This window comes from Felis catus, chromosome B4 (genome assembly GCF_018350175.1).
Source record: "Felis catus isolate Fca126 chromosome B4, F.catus_Fca126_mat1.0, whole genome shotgun sequence".
NCBI classification, from domain to species: Eukaryota; Metazoa; Chordata; class Mammalia; order Carnivora; family Felidae; genus Felis; species Felis catus.
The window spans coordinates 117,438,548-117,459,840 of NC_058374.1; the positions used below are offsets into that span (position 1 = coordinate 117,438,548).

The 21,293-nt window shown below is 35.5% G+C and overlaps 1 protein-coding gene across 5 annotated transcripts in view; it reads right to left on the reverse strand.

The window, feature by feature from the left end:
• Nucleotides 1-21,293, reverse strand: part of CDK17 (cyclin dependent kinase 17) — a 110,674-nt gene that overhangs the window by 56,449 nt on the left and 32,932 nt on the right. For 2 of the 5 annotated variants that reach the window (XM_023257341.2, XM_045062189.1), the window contains exon 1: nucleotides 2,474-2,632. The exons of 1 other annotated variant lie outside the window; for it this stretch is intronic. The gene's annotated coding sequence lies outside the window, so the exon portion shown is untranslated. Of the gene's footprint in view, nucleotides 1-1,683; nucleotides 1,834-2,469; nucleotides 2,633-21,293 lie in introns of those variants that run through there. 2 more of the 5 variants (XM_023257342.2, XM_011284162.4) reach the window with 2 other exon arrangements.

Here is a 21,293-nt window from a genome sequence, read left to right on the forward strand (position 1 = left end):
ACCAGAGTATTTTATTTTAACATATATTTCTGCTTATATTGTTGGAAAATACATTAAAATTTAAAATATGATTAAAATCTGATTTTTAAAAATCACTCAAAATGTAAATACTTTCATCACAAATAACAATAAATTGATTTGCAGATGATAAATCCCCACAGAAAGGGCATTTGTTTGAAACAGCTGTTTGGTTTCAGTGAATTCAGAAAGTCATCTATTAGAAATGTCATATGATGCTTTTGATAATAATGGGCTTACTCACAGCAGAACCAAGAGAGCAATTGTAATCATTTGAGGTAGTGTGTGATTTTGATACACAAATGGTTATACACAAAAAGGAAAAGGCCCACTGAAAAAGCAGAAAAGATTTGAAAACAAAATGGTATCTAAAATATGTAAGACTTCATTAATTTTTATCTATTCCTTTGTAAATGGGTCAAATTATTATTCACTCTAGCTAAATTAATTTTAGCAAATTTTCTATGATTTAAAAATGCTTTAAATTATATTGTAAAACTAGGAGTTCACTGAAAAATATAAATTTTAATTTTAATTTTTTGAATTTTAAGTAGGCTCCATGCCCAGTGTGGGGCTTGAACTCACTACCCAGAGATCAAGAGTCATAGGCTCTATTGACTGAGCCAGCCAGGCACCCCTACAAACTGTTTTTAAAACACTTGCTCTGCCAATTATCTCCTACCCTTGAAAATCATCTTTGATGGCTAGTGAAATATTACTACTCTAAAAAAATCGAAACTCTTCCACTATAATTCAAAAACAAAGAAGGCAATTCAAATTACTATTGTCTACCTCAATTAAGTGATAAGAGCTCCTAATCATGGGTTTGCATGTAAGTATTTCTCAAAGTAGATCCACAGATAGGTTGAAGTAGACTATTGATTATTCTGGGCTCCAAATTACATTACTTAATCCCTTGAAAACTAACACTTTTAAGCAATAAAGGAAGCACTGGGAGTTTACAGCTTTGTGTAGTACCTGACCTATCCTCTCTAGAGTAATCCAGCTTATTTTATTTGGTGAAGAGTCAACTAGTGATAATATTAGAACAATAGTTTCAAAGTTCTTCTTGAGGAAGGTAAAGTAGTTTAAATAAAATGTTTCCCCAAGCATTAGAGAAAAAACAATACCCCTAAAAGCTTTATTTTTAAAATCAGAAAATAATGGCACATACACTAATGGAAACGAAACTGATCTAGGCACTTTGCAATTGCAAGATCAGACAAAGTAACTACATTTATACTCTTGATTCATATTTGGCCACAAACTCAAAGGTCATTCTTTACAATTTCCATTCCCTCAAATGCATATCCAATTGGATCAAGTCAGACTGTGCTATTTTCATACCCCTCACAGTTCTCCATCCCACCACCCTCTACCTCCACTGCTAAGCCTTAGTTTAAACCATGACAATTGATTATCTAAATCATTACAACAAGCCTCATAAATAGTTTCCCTGGTTCTTTCAAAAGATTAATAAAATTGGTAAACCTCTGGCAATCCTGGTCAAGAAAAAAAAAATGAACAGTATTATAATAGTGGAAATTAATACATAATTTATATTAACAAATTAATTATGATTAATATAATATATAATATACAATATATTATAATTAATAGTGGAAATTAATTAGGTACCATTTTGTAAAGTTAAATATTACATACCCTATGATCCTATAATTCTTATTCTGGGCACATATCCAAGAGAAACTTTAATACACGTTTACCCAGAAATATGAACAGAAATGCTCACAGCAACATGTCTGTAACAGCGTAACACTGGGAACAACCCAAATGTCTGTAATAAGGAAAATGGATAAATCCTGATAAATTTGCAGAATGTAAGACTATATACAGTGGTAAAAATGAATGAACGACAATTACATGCGACAAGAATATTAATAACACTGTATCAAATCAAAAAAACAAATTCAGAAGACTACCTTTTAGCATACTCGTTTTATAAACAAAAACCAAAAAAAAAAAAAATACATTGTTTAGGTAAATGTATTTATAATAAAATCTTTATGAAACATAAAAGACTGAAATACAAATTTCAGAATGATAGCCAGCATTTAGGGAGAGGCAAGAACACACAGAAGATGTAAACAATTGGTAATGTTTGAGAAGTTGGATTCACAGATACTACTTTACTGATGTATAAATACACTCTAGATAAAATCATGCACAGACCAGTGAGAATAACGTGTCATGAGCCGCAAATTGTGATTAACACAATTCTGTGCAAATTGGTGGGAAAATGTAAATTAAGTTTAGGGGAAAAAACTAAGAATGAAAGGAAAGGCATAATTAAAGACTGGTTTAAAAATCTTGCAAGAGAATAAATGAAAATGTTTTAATAATAAAAAGGACACAGGGTTAGAGTCAAAAGGGCTGATTTTTCTTCCCCAGTCCTGCCAATAAGTAGCTGTGTAATCTCAGGCTACTCACTTACTTAATAGATGAGCTTCCAAAATGGACTATGCTCAGAAAGGATTTCTTTTCTTTTCTTTTCTTTTCTTTTCTTTTCTTTTCTTTTCTTTTCTTTTCTTTTCTCTTTTCTTTTCTCTTTTCTTTTCTTCTTTTCTCTTTTTTCTCTTTTCTCTTTTCTTTTCTTTCTTTTCTGAAACAAATGGCCTATATTTAATGTTATCAGGTATGAAATCTGGTCACTTCTGGAATAGGTACCATTCCATTCTGAGCTTCCCTTCTTTTCCGAACCTACCAACATTGTCTAATACCTGTCACTACACTATTGTGCCCACGAATAAAATTAAGACACATAACTGATCATTCCAACAGATACTCTTCATAACTTTACTAATTATTACAATCACTTAAGCTGAAATTCAAAAGACATATATACTCTGGGAGAACAGTTTTTATCTGACATGTGTTTGATCAATAAATGTTCCTACAAAAAATCATATTAAGACCAATCATTGAAGTTTAACCAAGTTATGCTACAATAACAGACACCAACAAATCTTGATGTCTCAAAATAACTAAGATTTTATTCCTTTATGCTAAATGCTCATTGAGAGGTGACTTAAAGGACCTAGGCTAAAGTAGCAGCTACCATAGGAAGGAGACAGTGTGGCAAAGAATATACTATTTTATTTTTTAAGTTTTTATGTATTTCAAGAGAGACAGAAACAGTGTAAGCAGGGGGCAGGCAGAGAGAGAGAATCCTAAGGAGGCCTGCACGGAGAGCGCAACGCCCAATGCTGGGCTCAAACTCAAAACCATGAGGTCATGACCTGAGCCAAAACCAAGAGTGGATGCTCAACTGACTGAACCACCCAGGCCCCCCAAGTACATACTCAATATTTAAAGTTTCATCTAGGAGTATCACACACTTGTTTTACTCACACTTCATGGCTAAATCAAGTCACATGGCCATGCCCACCTTTAATTTGGCAGGAATACCTACCATATACCCAAGAGGAGAGTAAGAATACTTATGAACAAGTTTCACAATTTCACAAATTGGAAACATCAAATGAAATGTTAACATACTACGATGTACTATAAAATCAAGATTACAAAGAAATAATCAATATACTTGGTTTTGAAGATTTACCCACACATATATGTCATCAAATTGGGGTTCCTGGGTGGCTCAGTCATTAAACATCTGACTTTGGCTCAGGTCATGATCTCACAGCTCATGAGTTTGAGTCCCACATCGGGTGAGCTTGAGCCCCGCTTTGGGTGAGCTCAAGCCTCACTTTGGGTAAAACACAAGCTCCAGGTGAGCCTGCTATTCTCATTCTCTCTCTCTCTCTCTCTCTCTCTCTCTCTCTCTCTCTCTCTCTCTGCCCCTTGCTCACTTGTGCCCTCTCTCCAAAAAAAAAAAAAAAAAAAAAAAGGACAACCTAGAGAAAATGGATAAATTCCTAAAAACATATAAATGGCCAAAACGGAAGAAACACAAAATCTGAACACACCAATTCCCAGCAAAGAAATTGAATCCGTAATCAAAAAACTCCCAACAAACAAAAGTCCAGGACCAGATGGCTTCACAGTAAAATCCTACCAAACATTTAAAGAAGAGTTAATGCCTATTCTTCTCAAACTGTTCCAAAAACAGAAAAGGAAGGAAAAGTTCTAAATTAATTCCATGAGACCAGCATTACCTTCATACCAAAACCAGATAAAGACAACACTACAAAAGAAAGCTACAGGCCAATATCCCTGATGAACACAGATGCAAAACTCCTCAACAAAATATTAGCAAACCAGATCCAACAATACATTATAAAAGTCATTCACCATGATCAAGTGGGATTTATTCCTGGGTTGTAGAGGTGGTTCAATCTTCACAAATCAATCAACGTGATACATCACATCAGTAAGAGAAAGGAGGGGTGCCTGGCTGACTCGGGTGGTGGAGCATGCTACTTTTGATCTCAGAGTTGTAAGTTCAAGCCCCATGTTGGGTGTACAGATTACTAAAAATCAAATCTCCAAAACATATATAAATAAAAGAAAGGCTACCAACCATATGATCATTTCAAAAGATGCAGAAAAGGCATCTGACAAAGTGCAACATCCATTCATGATAAAAACCATCAACAAAGTGGTTTTAGAGGGAACATACCTCAACATTATAAAGGCCATATATGAAAAACACACAGCTAATATCATCCATCCTACATGAAGAAAAAAACAACAATAAAAAAAAAAAAAAACAACAACAGAGCTTTTCCTCTACAGTCAGAAATAAGACAGGGATGCCCACTCTCACCACTTTCATTCAACCCAGTACTGGAAGTCCTAGCCATAGCAATCAGACAACAAAAAGAAATAAAAGGCATCCAAATTGGTAAAGAAGTAAAACTTTCACTCTTTGCAGATGACATGATACCATATACAGAAAACCCTAAGGACTCCACCGAAAAATGGGGAGAACTGATGAACAAATTCAGTAAAGCTGCAGGATACAAAACCAATATACAGACACCAGTTGCATTTCTATACATTAATAATGAAGCAGCAGAAAGAGAAATTAAGAAAACAGTCCCATTTACTATTGCACCAAAAATACTAAGATACCTAGGAATAACCCTAACCAAAAAGGTGAAAGACCTGTACTCTCAGAAGCATAAAACATTGATGAAAGAAACCGAAGATGACACAAAAAAATGTCAAGATAGTCCATGACTAGAAGAACAAATACTGTTAAAATGTCTACACTCCTCAAAGCACTCTACAGAGTTAATGCAATCCCTATCAAAATACCAACAGCATTTTTCACAGAACTAGAACAAACAATCCTAAAATTTGTATGGACCCACAAAAGATCCTGAATAGCCAAAGCAAAGCAAAGCAAAACCGAAGGCATCACAATTCTAGACTTCAAGTCATATTACAAAGCTACAGGAATCAAAACAATATGGTACTGAAACAAAAAACAGATCAATAAAACATAATAGAAAACTCAGAAATGAACCTAGAATTATATGGTCAAGTAATCTTCGGCAAAGCAGGAAAGAATATGCAAAGAGGCAAAGTCTCTTCAAATGGTGCTGAGAAAACTGGGCAGCTATATGCAAAAGAGTCAAACTGGACCACTTGTTTGCACCATACACAAAAGTAAATTCAAATTGGAGTAAAGACCAAATATGAGACTTGAAACATAAAAATCCTACAAGAGAGCTCAGGCAATAATTTTTCTGACGTTGGTCATAGCAATGTCCTTCTAGGTATGTCTCCTAACAAAATATAAAAGACAACCTACTGAATGGGAGAAGATACCTACAAATAACATATCCGACAAAGGGTTAGTATCCAAAATATATAAAGAACTGATACGGCTCATCTAAAACACCAATAATCCAATTAAAAATAGCAGAAGACATGAACAGATATTTCTTCAGGAAGACATACAGATGGCCAAAAGACATATGAAAAGATGCTCAGCATCACTCATCATTAGGGCAATGAACACCAAACCATAATGCAATATCACCTCAAACCTATCAGAATGGCTAAGATAAAAAACACAAGAAACAAGTGTTGGTGAGGATGTGGAGAAAAATGAACCCTTGTGCACTGTTGGTGGGAATGCAAAGTGGTGCAGCCACTGTGGAAGACAGTGTGAAGTTTCCTCAAAAAATTAAAAATGGAACCGCCCTATGATACAGTAATTGTGCTACTGGGTATCTGCCCAAAGAATATAAAAACAGTAATTCGAAGGGATATATGCATCCCCATGTTTATTGGAGCATTATTTACAATAGCCAACCTATGGAAGCAGCCCAAGTGTCCATGGTATACATATACAATATGCAATGAAATATTATTCAGTCATAAAAAAAAGAATGATATGCAACAACAGAGATGGAGCTAGAGAGGATAATGCTAAGCGAAATAATCCAATCAGGGAAAGTCAGATACCATGTGATTTCACTCATATGTGGAATTTAAGAAACCAAGGGGGAAAAACAGACAGACAAACCAAAAAGAGACACTTAACTACAGAGAACAAACAGATGGTTGCCAGGAGTGAGGCAGATGAGGGGATTGGTGAAATAGGTGAAGGGGATTAGGAGTGCACTTGTCTTGATGAGCACTGAGTAACGTATGAAACTGTTGGATAACTACTGTACACTTTAAATGAATATTGCACTGTATGTTAACTACACTGGTATAAAAAAAAAAAGATTTAACAACATAAAAACTCAAAAAGCAAATAAAGAAAAGGCCAAAAGACCAAATCTCCAGCACAATTCTGAAAGAAGAAGCAAAACAATCTATAGCTCAACAACACAAGTATAAAGAAATTTCAGGGAAACATTTACTTTTTTCCCTAAAATCTCAGTATTGTAGACTAAGACATTCAAATTATCCAGTTAGTTGTTCAATGGATCCTCTACTACAAATAAGAAACAAGAATAGAAAGATTTCCCCAAATCTCTCATTTTGGAAAACAGATGTAAATTATTTGAATTAAACCGAGGGGGAGGTAGCCTGCAATAAAGGGTATAACAATAGGAATGACCTGCATACCCATAAGGTATACCATGATGGAGTTAAGGGTCTGGAACTGGGATAGATGTAGGCCAGGGTTACACCACTAACTACTGGAGAGAAGATATGTTGCTATCAAAATAACGAGAAGACTCGGAAACCCTCTGGGTGTCCCTGTATCAAGCATTAATAATACACTAATAATTAAAGTACACTGAAGTACAGGGTTCACTCCATGAGTACAATGATGGTAGAAAGGGAAGCTTAAAGGCTTAATTAAATGTGAGATATGACAGGTAGAGGCCTGATAACCTGAGAAGTGTGATGAATGGATCTGGATTCTTCCCTGGAACAGAGTTGTATAAGAGTTGGTGAAAATGTAAGGAGATAAGGCATATTCAATCTCAAAAACAACTGAACTAGAACAATTGAACCAGAAAGCCCAAGCGAAACCTCACGTATGTAACTTTTAGAAGAGTATTAAATAATCTTTGATGCCATATTAACGTCAGCTTAAATATTGCAATACCTGAGTAGCTTCAGATGCCAAATAATCAAAATAAGATCCTTCCCTTCATAAGATAATTGTCATGACTTCTGCCCTTCACAACTACATCTTCAAGCATGTTCATTAATTAAAATATTTATTGAACATCTAGTATAGAGAAATCCTGTGTTAGGCACTAACAACAAAGAAACAAAAGACCCTATCACTGGCTTAGAGGTGAGAATCTAGAAAAGCAGGCAGTGACAATGAAGTGTAATAATGATGTAATCTCAAGCACCTCTGGGAGCACAAATAAGGGAAGACCTCTGATAGAGGATACAGAGAAAAAAGAAAGGCCCAGCACACTGCAGAGGTTCAGTAACTACTAAATGAAGACTGGCCTTATCTCCAGGACTTTAGTCTCCACGACTAATATTTTGACCAGTGTTATTAGTCAGGTATTAGTCAAAAGACAGAAATCACACCAGTAATTTTAACAAAGAATTTAGTGTAAATTGTTAACCAGGAATTGGAGAGCTGAAAAGGCAAAAAAGAGAACTCAGATAATCACAAAGGTAGTAATTACAGGAAGCAGCTATGACCCCCAGGCTGAGGGAGAAAAAAAGAAGTGATTGAAATTACTAAAACTCAATGGTTTGGAGAAACCCCAAACCATTTGGGGTCCAGATCTCTGGAAACAAAGCACTCTTTGAAGAACGCTAAGAACAAAGAATTTGTAGGAGGGTCCCTGAAAAGGTAAGATGGGAGATCTCTGAGATGGAACAAAAGGCTAGCTGATGGCATCTAGGAGAAGATTTGATGAGGGTTCTATGAGTGGGAAAAATGCAAAATGGAGCCACTTGCTGCTCTTATTACTGCCAGGGTGAAGTCCTGTTGCCATGAAGATACTGACAGGGAGAAGTAAACACAAAGAGCAAATCCCTTGTACCTCCTCTTGCTTTCCTATTTCCCATTCTATTGGCAGAATTCAATAAAGAACCAGATGGCAAAAAGAAATATAGTTTGTAGGGTCTCAGCTTCCACGCTACAAAATAAAGTTTCAAAGGATGTGTATGAGGCTGACTGAAAATACCCTAAAAGCCAGCACTACCTATCCCAATTTCTCCTCTCTAGGTACTTAAGGTAATATTCTGCCAATATTCAGAATCAGAAAACTCTAGTTAAATTATGCTATTTGATTTTTCTCATGAGCTCTGAGGAAATTATATAAAAAAATGAACCCTAAAATAAGGGCATCTATTTTAACACTCCAAACTTTAAACTCTCACGTATTCAAAAATCATCACAAGATGTGATGTGGATTAATGTGGATTAGTGAAAGGTCTGAACTGCTAAAATCTTAGATGAATGCTATTTTATTACTCCAAAACATAAGTAGCTTTTTCTATTAGACCAAATCTTTCCCTAGTGATTAACTCTAATATTTTTATTGCCTGAGGGGCACCTGAGTGACTCAGTCAGTTAAACGTCCGACTCTTGGCTTCGGCTCAGGTCATGATCTCACGGTTCGTGAGTTCAAACCTCGCATCAGGCTCTGTGCTTACACTGCAGACCCTGATTGGGATTCTCTCTCTCCCTCTCTTTGCCCCTATCTCGCTTGTGCCGTGTTTCTCTCAAAATAAATACAATTTTAAAAAAACTTATTATTTTTATTGCCTGAAAAGTTCTGAATCTTCCTCTGAAATAGGTGACTTAAGAAAACATCATTTCAAACATACCACACTTCCCCAAATCTAAGATGTCATTAGAACACAGCACTATTCCATAAAGAAGTTAAATTATGACTTCATGGGTTCTTTCAAGGACTTGTAAGAATTGAGAGAACTCTATCACATTAATTATCTAATGTACTACTAAAGGGTATTATCTCAGGATATACTTTAATTTTTTTTATTACCAACTTCTATTGTATCAGTTCTTTGGTATTTTGGTTTCTTTCAGCTTCTATTTTTATTTCTGTTGTAGTTTTATCTTAATATTTACTCAACAAATAGCATAAATATTAACCTTAGTTCATTTCTGTTCATTTTACACTCATGGGCTAAATAATTTCATTCAACATTTACAGGCCTAAGGCAGGAGATGGGAGAGGATGGGAAAGAATGGGTACAAGGATTTTTTGGGTGGTCATGAAAATGTTCTAAGATTATGGTGATGACTGTGCAAATGTAAATATATTAAAAACCACTGAACTATATAAAACACAGAAATTATATTCAACAATGCTGTTAGAATTATGGTAAATTCTGCTTTCTTACATCAAAACAGTTAAAATATAGCATACTTTTGAAATAACTGTAAATAAATATTAGAAGATTCTCTTGTTCAGGTGTCAGCAAATTTTATCTGTAAATTACTTAATAGTAAATATTTTAAGCTTTATAAGCCACATACAGTGTCTATCAAGTGTTTTTAAAACCACCTTTAAAAATGTAAAAGCCATTCTTAGCTCTAGGGCTATAGCTTGTTTGACCCCTGCTCTAATCACATGCAATTTTTTTTTTCTTTCAGAAAAAAACCATAAATAACGGAACAAATTTGTTTTCCACAATGCAAGCAGTCAAGGGGCACCTGGGTGGCTGTCAGCTGAACGTCCGACTCTTGACTTTGGTTCAGGTCATGATCCCAGGATCATAGGATCAAGCCCTGTGTTGGGCTCCATGCTTAAGTATAGGGCCTCCTTAAGATTCTCTCTCTCTCTCTCTCTCTCTCTCTCTCTCTCTCTCTCTCTCTCTCTCTCTCTCCCTCCCTCCCTCCCTCCCTCCCTCCCATCATTTGCATGTGCTCTCTCTCTCTCAAAATAAAAATATAAAAATAAATAAATTTTTAAGTGTAAAAAAAAAGAAACAAAGAAACCAAATGTAGCTCATAGTGATAATATTAATGTGGAGACACTAAACACAAAAGCAGTTTTAGTCTTTGAGAAATTCATTTCACCATTCATATACCACTCCTATAGGGGACAAGAGAGAGGTGAATACTAACAAAAATTATTTCCACACCATAAGTCAAATGTTCTAGATGTATCTTCTCAGCATCCAAAGTACATAAGTGGAAAAAGACAAACTTTAGACATTTATCATTAATAACGCACACTATTTATTTCTAAAAGATCTGAGAGGACAAGGACTCACTGCTGTATACCCTATACATCTAATCAAAATTCACTTATTGCCAGTTTTGCAAGGAAGTAAATACATCATCAATTAGTTTTACTAACTAGAACTTCCAGTACAGACTTTGTCAACTGGAATTCTACAGAATCCTAGGGTTCCACGAAGTACTACTTAGTCGAGAGATCGTAACTTAAAAAATAATAAATTGGCTTTTGAACTTTGTGCACTAAAAGAAAGGTCACAGTGCTACAAGGTGATCAAGCAGGTCCACTGGCAGCTTTGTGTCAGTTCCGTAAGGTAATGCAATTTTCAGAAATTCCATGTAAACTGAGTCACATCAGAGTATTTACTCTTAATGTGTGACTTCTCTACTCGGCGTAAAGACTCTGAGATTAATCCATGCTGTTGTGTGCATCCAGTTTCTTTTGTTGCTGAAAAGTATTCCACTGTATGGATATACCACAGGTTCTTCATTAGCCTGCTAATGAACACTTGAGTTATTTCCAGTTTCTGAATACTGTGATTAAAGTTCCTGTGGAGATTCTTGTAAACATCTTTTTTGCTGGGTCATTACGGTAGAGGTCTAATTTTCTGAGGAATGGTCAGTTTTCCAAAGTGGGTACATCAGTTATACATTCCTACCACCAATGTAAATGTTCCCGTTTACTCCACATCATCATAACCACTGGTGTTATCTATCTTTTTTAATTCTAGCCATTCTGATTACATCTGTCATTTTAAGTTGTATTTTCTTAGTGACTAACAATGCTGACCACCTTTTCATGTGCTTATGATCCATTCACTTATCTTCTTCAATTTTTTGCCCATTTTATATAGAGTTAAGGCTTCTTTATGTGGGAGCCCTTTGCATGACATATATACTACAAATATATTTTTCTGTTCTGTGGTTTGCCTTTGGTTCTCTTTTGTTCCTTTTATTTTATTGTTGGTTCTCTATGTCCTGAAATTTTTAGTATCAGTAAATCACAAATATTTTTTTCTGTATTTTTCTTGTATAAGTTTTATATTTTTAGCCTTACAATTTAATACCATTAACCATTTTCAATTACTTTTTGTATTTGGTGTGAGGTAAGGGTAACTGTTCATTTTTTAATGTATTTTTTTGTCTACTTATTGTATCAGGTCTATGAAAGAGGTGTATTAAATCCACAACTATAAAATGTATTTTATAGATGTATTAAATCCACAACATGTTTTGAAGCCATGAATTAGGTGTATATAAACAAGAACTGTTATATCTTCCTAATGAACTGAACCTTTTAACATTATCCCTTTTTAATTCCAGTAATGTTCCTTGGCTAAAGCCACTATATCTCCTATTAGTAATAGTCAGAAGAGCCATTTCTTACTTAATATTTGCATGACACATTGTTTCCCTTATTTTTACCCTGAACTTCAGTTTATGCTTTGTAAGCAGCATATAGTTGGATTTTGTTTTTATTTATATTTGTCTTATCATGGGAGCATTTAGTCAATTTGCATTTAATTACTGATGTAGTTGAGTTTAAGTCTACCATCTTTCTACTTATTTTCCATTTGTTCCCTTGTTTTCTGTCCTTTGATTCTTCCTTTCCTTTCTTTTCTATTAATTAAATATTTACTGTTCTATGTATTCTACAGGCTTATCTTTTAGCATCATTCTTTCAGTGGTTACTGTAAAAGACAAAAATGCATCTTTATTTTCTGTCTTAAAGATGTCTTAAATGCATCTTTATTTTGTCTTTATTTCTGTTCCATGCAGTGAGAGATTCTTATAATTTAACTCTATTTACTTACTTTAATTTTTTTTTAATGTTTATCCATTTTTGAGAGAGACAGTGCGAGTGGGAGAGGGGCAGAGAGAGAGGGTGACACAGAATCCGAAGCAGGCTCCAGGCTCTGAGCTGTCAGTACAGAGCCAAATGTGGGGCTCGAGCCCACGAACTGCAAGATCATGACCTGAGCTGAAGTTGGATGCTTAACTGACTAAGCCACCCAGGTGGCCCTATTTACTTCTTTTGCTATTGCTGTCATATAATTACTTCCACATGTTATATTATTTACCAATATAATATTTCCAATGGAATACTGGACATTGTTAAAACTATTGGTTTAAGCAGTTAATAGACTTGCCCAACATACTTACTCCACTACTCTTCATTTCATCATGCTTCTGAGAATTTTTTTAATAATTTTTCATTAAGTTTATTTATTCATTGAGAGAGAGAGAGAGAGAGAGAGAGAGAGAGAGAGAGAGAGAGAAAGAGAGAGAGAGAGAGAGAGAGAGAGAGAGAGAGAGAGAGAGAGAGAGAGAGAAGCAGGGAGGAAGGAGCAGAGAGAGAGGGAGACAGAGAATCCCAAGCAGGCTCTCCACTGTCAGAGCAGAGCCCGACATGGGCCTCGAAGTCACAAAACACAAAATCGTGACCCAAGCTAAAACCAAGAGTCAGACACTTAACCAACTGACCCACCCAAGAGTCCCTGAGAATTTTTTATTTAGCTTGGTGAACTTCCTTAATATTTCCTGAAGTATGGATATGCCACACTTCTATCAGCTTTTGTTTATCTAAGAATGTATTTATTTCATTTTTATTTTTGAAGGATATTTTCACTGAGTATAGAATTGTCAGGTTTTTTTCTTTGTTTTAAAGGTGTCATTCTACTATTTTCTGACTTACATAATCGATTGAAAAGTCAATCTTGAAAATTCTTATTTCTCTGTAAGTAACTTGTGTTTTGCCCCTTCTGTGTTTTAAGATTTTTGTTTATATGTGGGTTTCAGCACTGTGATCTGGAACTATGTGCTGAGGAAAATAACACCAACAGTGGACAGACACAGTACTAATTCCTACTATTAAGTTGTTGACTACTTAATAAATAGAATTATTAGTTATTTCTTTTGGCTTACTGGTGCTATGAAAAAGTTTCCAAAGCACTAAGGCAAAGTGTTTGTTATTTATCCTGTTTTGGATTCACTGGGCTTCCTGTATCAGTGGTATGAGGTCTTAACAGTTTTGAAAAATATACCATTATTTCCTCAAATACTGCTTCTGCCTCCTTCCCCTATCCATTTCATCAATGGCTTAATCTGTTCAGGCTGTTATAACAAAATACTATAGACTGGACAGCTTATAAATGACAGAAACTTATTTCTCACAGTCTAGAAGCTAGAAGTCTGAGATCAAGATGCCACATGATCATGTGAGGGCTCTCTTAAGTGCTGTAGACTTCTTATTGTATTCTCACATGGTGAAAGGAGCTAGGGAGCTTTCTGGGGATCTCTTTTATATAAGCATTAATCCCATGCATGAAAGTTCCACCCTCATGACTTCAATACGTCCTCAAACTTCACCTCCTAATACCATCACAATGAACATCAGGATTTCAACATGAAATCTAGGGGAACAAATATTCAGACCATTAACACTTAGGAACGCCAATTATACATATGTTAAGTCACCTGGCCATGTTACACTTGTTTTTTATAATGTTCTGTTTCTTTCCATCTTGTTTCCTTACTACTTTAAAAATATCCTCGCAACAACCCTCTTGGTGGGTACTATCAAGAAACACAGCAAACATGAACTTCAAAACCTACTTTGAAAAGAAAAAGTTAAAATCAGCAAATTACATTTCCCTTTTAGGGAAAATGCTGTCAATTCAGTCCTACCTTCAGTCTCATCCATGAAAGCTATTAAATATGTTTAACATTAACATATTAAATATGTTTAGGTCATCACAAACAGGAGATAGAACGAGGTATGTAAGGAAGGTGCTTAATTTGCAAAAAGTATCACTTGGCTATGATAAAACCCTTTCAGACACCAAACTTTTGTCTTTTTGACGCAAATATTTTGTCAGTTTAATTATCCTCTGACGTCAATATGCTATATTCATACTTATTATGTATTTATCCATAAACATTTTAATTATTTTTAATGTTTTTTAATTTATTTTTGAGAGAGAGACAGAGTGCAAAGCAGGGGAGGGACAGAGAGAGAGGGAAACACAGAATCCTAAGCAGGCTCCAAGCTCTGAGCTGTCAGCATAGAGCCTGACGCAGGGCTTGAATTCACGAACATTGAGATTATGAGCTGAGCTGAAGTCAGACCTTTAACTGAGCCACCCAGGCTTCCTTTTATCTGTAAACATTTTAAAGCTTTAAAATCCTTAAATCTATCATCCAATGTTAAATTAAAATTGCTTTTCTCCCCCAAAGTTGAGATATGTATTAATAGCCACATATACATAATTCATTTACCAATTTACAGTTAAAATAATATGAATGGCACCACTGTATTCATAGCCCTATGGAGTTTATAAGCAGTCTTCACATCTTACTTGATTCTTAAAAGGATTCTGTGAGGTAAAAAAGTATAACTATTTACCATTCCTGTTATACAAATGAGAAAACAAAAGCTCAAAACTTAAGTGACTCATCCAAGAGTCATTAAGCTACTAAGTAAATCCTGATAAAACAGAAATTCAAAATCTATGTGCTCTTTCCATTAATCTGCTTACAAATAAATTGCCTCATGTGCAGATTACAAGTGAAACACAAAAACCGCCTTTTTAATTTTTGTAAACTTAGGTAATATTCTTGAGTAAAATAAGTGAAAGCATGTGTGATCATCTTTTTCAAAAGAAAAACCACACCTTGGGGCACCTGGACGCTCAGTCAGTTAAGTGTCCAGCTTCAGCTCAGGTCATAATCTCACAGTTCCTGAGTTCGAGCCCCACATTGGGCTCTGTGTTGACAGCTCAGAGCTAGAGCCTACTTCAGATTCTGTCTCTCTCTCTCTCTCTCTCTCTCTCTCTCTCTGCCCCTCCACTGCTCATACTCTCTCACTCAACGATTAACATTTAAAATAAAAAGAGAGGGGCGCCTGGGTGGCGCAGTCGGTTAAGCGTCCGACTTCAGCCAGGTCACGATCTCGCAGTCTGTGAGTTCGAGCCCCGCGTCGGGCTCTGGGCTGATGGCTCAGAGCCTGGAGCCTGTTTCCGATTCTGTGTCTCCCTCTCTCTCTGCCCCTCCCCCGTTCATGCTCTGTCTCTCTCTGTCCCAAAAATAAATAAACGTTGAAAAAAAAAATTTTAAATAAATAAATAAAATAAAATAAAATAAAATAAAATAAAATAAAATAAAATAAAATAAAATAAAATAAAATAAAATAAAATAAAATAAAAAATAAAATAAAAAGAGAGAAAGAAAAAAGAAAACCACACCTTAAAGCAATTTTAGCAATATCAAATTATCTATAAGGCAACATATTTCATTTACTTTTATACCAAAATGTGCTTAACAAATTCTTTCCAGGACACCTGGATTGTTCAGTCGGTTAAGTGTGCAAATCTTGATTTTGACTCAGGTCATGATCTCCTGGTTCATGGGCTCCAGCCCCCACAGGGCTCTGCACTGACAGAGAGAGGCCTGCTTGGGAATGTCTCTCTCTCCCTTTCTTTCTGTCCCTCCCCCATTCACACACACTCTCAAAATAACTAAACTTAAAAAAAAATTATTTCCTAATGAAGATATCTTAATTGACAATTTTCTAAGTATTTTTTATTCAAAGTAGGTAATACTACAAATAGTACTTCTGCAGGAGCCCTGTAAACTTTCCTCCTTCCTCCTTCAGTAGGCCTGTGAACATTTCTCCTTGGGGAGAATCCTACAGACAAATTCCAGACTCAATACCACAAATGGTTAGGAAAAATTTTCAAATATTCCTGGTGATATTTCAACATTTCTGAGAAGAGAATTCTGAAAAAATGAGAACAAAAACCCTCTACCAAACCTTCTGCTTCTCCTTCTAGAGTAGCCAGTGTTTTGGGTTTTTGTTTTGTTTTGTTTTTAAGAATTTTAATACATTCCAAATCAGTGTGCCAGGTTCATTTCAGCTCCTCACTGCCAAACCTGAGGGCAGAAACTGTTTCAGTTTCTCTTTCTCATGTGTTGACCAATGTATAAAGGTTTAAACTTCACATTATCCTTATTTTTCCTGATCTTAACAGAGTTGGCATCCTTTTGCCTGGCCATGGGCAGAAAGTCCTTGATTTCTTCAATTTTGTGAGGCATGGCTACGAGGGGTACAGGGGAGCTTGCAGCTGGCACCCCCCCGAAAGATCTAGCCACTATATTTTTAAATACAGTTATTTACAATTATCAATAAACTCTTTTTGAGAATGTCAAGTGCTACACATTCCATCACAGAAAGAGGCCATACTCATTTACTGTGAACACAAATGTTACCTTCCTACATAGCAAGCCATTTCTGTCATTACTTTTATGGGCAATATAACCCAGCCCTTCAAATAAAGGAAAGAAAAATAAATAACCATATGAAAAGCTCCAGAGGTTTTTTCTTTTTTTAAGTTTATTTATTTTTGAGAGAGAGAGCATGCAAGCAGGGGAGGGAGAGAGAGAGAGTGAAGGAAACAATCCCAAGCAGCCTCTGTGATGTCAGCAGGGAGCTTGACACCAGGCTCGAACTCACAAATGACTGAGATCATGACCTGAGCCAAAATCAAGAGTCAGACACTTAACCAACTGAGCCACCTAGGCACCCCTCCCATAGTTTTAAGTATAATAAACTACAGCCCCTGGCATATTATAGTAACATTATATATAATATCTGATGTTATATCTAGTATATTGCAGCATATAGGACTAACAGACATGAAGAAAGTAAAAATCACCTCTGAAAAATGAAAAGGGGAATTATAAGCTCCTTTTTAAATTCTATTATCCAAAAAAAGTCAGTTAGTAGTAATTCATGCTTGTTTAACTAGCTAAGGTTAAGATCCATAATTTGATCCTATATAAATCAATTATCTTTGTGCTACCAGGAATATAATATACCAATAACTCTGGACACTCAGAAATAGTAAATACGTATCGGTGGTCTTATGAGGATTTAGCCAAGATTATAGATGGCTCAATGCCATCAATCACCAGAAGGTACACAATTCCAAAGGATGTGACACTGTGTAGATATCTGGGTCCTGTTGTTTTTTTCTGAGTAGAAAACTACTAATACATAAATCAACAAAATTATAATACTTATAAAACACCTCAATTTTTTTACCTCTGTATTTTGTTTTTTCCTCTCATTTCATGATATTTTTAATGACTGCTGCTCTCCCTCCTTACTTTGTTCCAAATCAATATATCTTCCAAGAGTCAAGCACAGAGACTTCTATCACAGTGGTAGTTTCTTTGGTATCAGGAAGACTTACAAAATAAAACCGTTCTCACTTCTGTAGTTAATTCTTACAATAAATATTTTGTGCTCACATTGTAAGCACTTCAATTTCTTACTAAGAGTTGAAGTAAGAAATATGTGAATTATACTTAATGAATTATTGTAGATTCAGGGTTATTCCTATAACGCCATTTCCAAAAATGAATGGGATACAAAAGTATCTTTATAGACACTGTAGAATTGCTCACAATTCCGAGTCCCTCTTATCTACACAGTAACTTACAGTTTTCCATATGTGAAATTATCTATTCTGTCATGTGCATTATACCAGAAACATAATTAAAATCTCTAGCAAATAAAGCTCAACAAAACCTTATAGTATTATTTGGAGAATAATGGGCGGCCTAGATTTATCAAGAGCAATGATCTGCAAATGTGTATATTAAGAAACAATGATCTGCTGTCTAACAGAGAAGAGAGTTGTCATACTCTAGTATGTTTTTTTGGAGAAAGATGAGTCTACAAACACAATCCCAGGTCTATTTCATCTGTACTGCATCTATAGGAATGATCTAGAAAGACTTCAACAGGAAAAAAAAAAAATAAGTAGAGGAGGGGAAGGATTGTTTCTCTTTTCAACAAAGAACAGTAGGTTAAAACTATTGCTACTTTTATAATTCTGAATCCATCTGTATAAAGTATAAAGAAAGTCAAAAGGTCATTATCTCTAGATGTGGCTATAGGTTCCCATGCAATTTTATGGTTAGAAGTTAGGAAGTGACTGGAATTGTTGCCTGTTTCAAAGGTAGGAAATGAGAGGTTATTCTGAGGTCAGGATCTTCTAATGTGGTTCTTGATCTAAATTGTGTTAACTCGCTCTGCTCCAGGATGAAAGCAATTATGACCAGATCAATGTGCTCTGCATCTGGTTAGTCAGCTGCTCCAGAGTAGGCAGCCAGCAAAAGAGCTTTGGGGCCCTCTCTGGGCACTGTGCCTCCTAAGATTTGAGCATAGGCCAATCCTATTGCCACTAATTCTTAAAAGGTATTTTCAGATCCCCAAGAAGTAAAATAAACATAAATACAAAATGCCTTCCTTTTAATTTTCCAAGGAAGCTGTAAATGAAGTGTTCCACATTTTAGTCTAACATTCATTAGAAAATGAAATATTTTAACAACTCTATATACGAAACCACTAAACTGGATTTCAAGTGTCAGCCTTAGAAGAATCAACTAATTCCTTGGTAGAGGAAATTTAAAAGGAAGCCACTGGTCTGTTTTGTTTGTTTGTTTTTTAAAGAGGGACAAACAATGCTAGAAAGAAGAGTCCCAAAACCCAGGTAATTACAAAGTCTTCTTAAAGGAAATGGCTTGAATACACAATTCTATGATTGTTGCCATACCTACAAGTGGTCCTAACTACAAAATCCCAGCATTAATCCAATTTTATTACAAATTCCATGTTAAAGTTTGAAAACATGCTTCAGTCCCATAACTAACTTTCTTTCAAGTTAGAGTTCAAGAAAAATGTCTGAGATAAAAGGTATGTTCACTAAAAGTAAGAAATGGTAAATCAACCAGTCAGCTAATCAAGTTGGTAATACAGGAAATCACAAGAGGGAAAAAGTATACCTATGTACTGTAAGTATTTTAACTTGAAACACTCAAATGTGCTTACCAATCTTTTGCTGTGAGACAAAGGCCATGATATGCATTCCTTACATAAACCACGTGCCAGCACTGACTCTACAATTTCTAGTTTATTTCTTTAAGCATAAAGGGAAAAAGTTGAAAACACCTGTGAAGTGGGGCACCTGGGTGGCTCAGTTGGTTAAGCATCCGACTTCAGTTGTGGATGCCCACGCTGGGCTCTGTGCTGAGCATGGAGCCTGAGATATTCCCCCTTCCCACTATGCTCCTTTGTCCCACTTGTGGGCTCTCTTTCTAAAGAGATAAGATACGATATGATGAGATATGATGAGATACGATACGATATGATAAATGTTTGTTATAAAATTTGATCTAATTCTTGAAAATCAATTTCTGTTTTTATCATGCCTTGGAACAAGGTTTATGGTGAACTCATAGGCACCTAAATACACAGTCATTTATATAACTGCTTTCATAATAGCAGAAATAGCTGAAAATCTGATCAAAATCCAAGGCATCAGGTATGCAAACAATCAAGAGGAAAGAAAACCTAATGGTACTCACCAAGGCTCTCCAGAACTCATGAGTAGTTAAGAGGAAGTAAAATGGGTATGAATTCATTATTACTGAACTCCAGAATGTACTTTACAATAATTAACTTCAAATACAGAGGGGTAAGGGGAGAGGAATCATCATTAAATTATAGTGAGAATGTTCAATTTAATAGATTTAAAAAGTGCCTAGAGCATTAAAATTCTTCTTAATGAGTTCAAAATAGACCCTCCTTTGTGGTTCCAACTGCTTCCAAATATGTGGATTCTTTTACCAAGAGAAAACAAAAAGGTCATTTTTGACACCCAGATTTTATTTTTATCTTGAAATTTTAAAATGGTGGCATAAGTCTCTTGTTTTAAGCATATCACTCCAATTTAGGTCTTCCATGGAGCCCTAATGTGTATTTGCCTTCTATGTACACATTTCGTTAGCATTACTATCTATCTCTCTGACATCCTCATTAACACAAAAGGGCAAAGAAAGGTTTTTATTCTTTTTTCTATTCTTTCTGTATGCAAAAAAAGATTAAATTTAAAGATTATTTTCACTGATGGTTCCAAAGACATAGCTTTCAATAATCAGTGCCCTAGAATGCAATAATATTTATAGCTTACTATAAAACCTGAAACTGGTTTTGACGCAAAATTTATTAAAGACAATTGAGACTGATTTATTTGAGTGAATCTTTCAACATTAAAATATGAGCAAGCTTCTGTTTGTAAGTTAACCAGGCAATTTACAAGTTTATGTCCCTATACACTAGCAACCATATCCTTCAAATATGATTACAAAATGAGGGCCACCCGGGTGACTCAATTGGTTAAGTGTCAGCTCAGGTCATGATCTCAAGGTTTGTGAGATTGACCCTGTGACAGGCTCTTTGTTGACAGCATGTGGAGCCTACCTGGCATTCTCTCTCCCTCTCTTTCTATCCCTCCCCACTTGTGTGCATGCACACTTGCATGTGCATTCTCTCTCTCAAAATAAATAAACATTAAAGAAAAAGATTACAAATGTAGGGGTGCCTGCATGGCTCAGCTGGTTAGGCGTGCAACTTCAGCTCAGGTCATGATCTCATGGTCCATGAGTTTGAGCCCTGCATTGGGCTCTGTGCTGTCAGCTCAGAGCCTGGAGCCTGCCTCAGATTCTGTGTCTCCCTCCCTCTCTGGCCTTCCCCTGCTCATGCTGTCTCTTCCTCTGTCACTCAAAAATAAATAAACATTAAAAAAATTTTTTTAAAGATTATAAATGTATATAAAATAACTAGTAC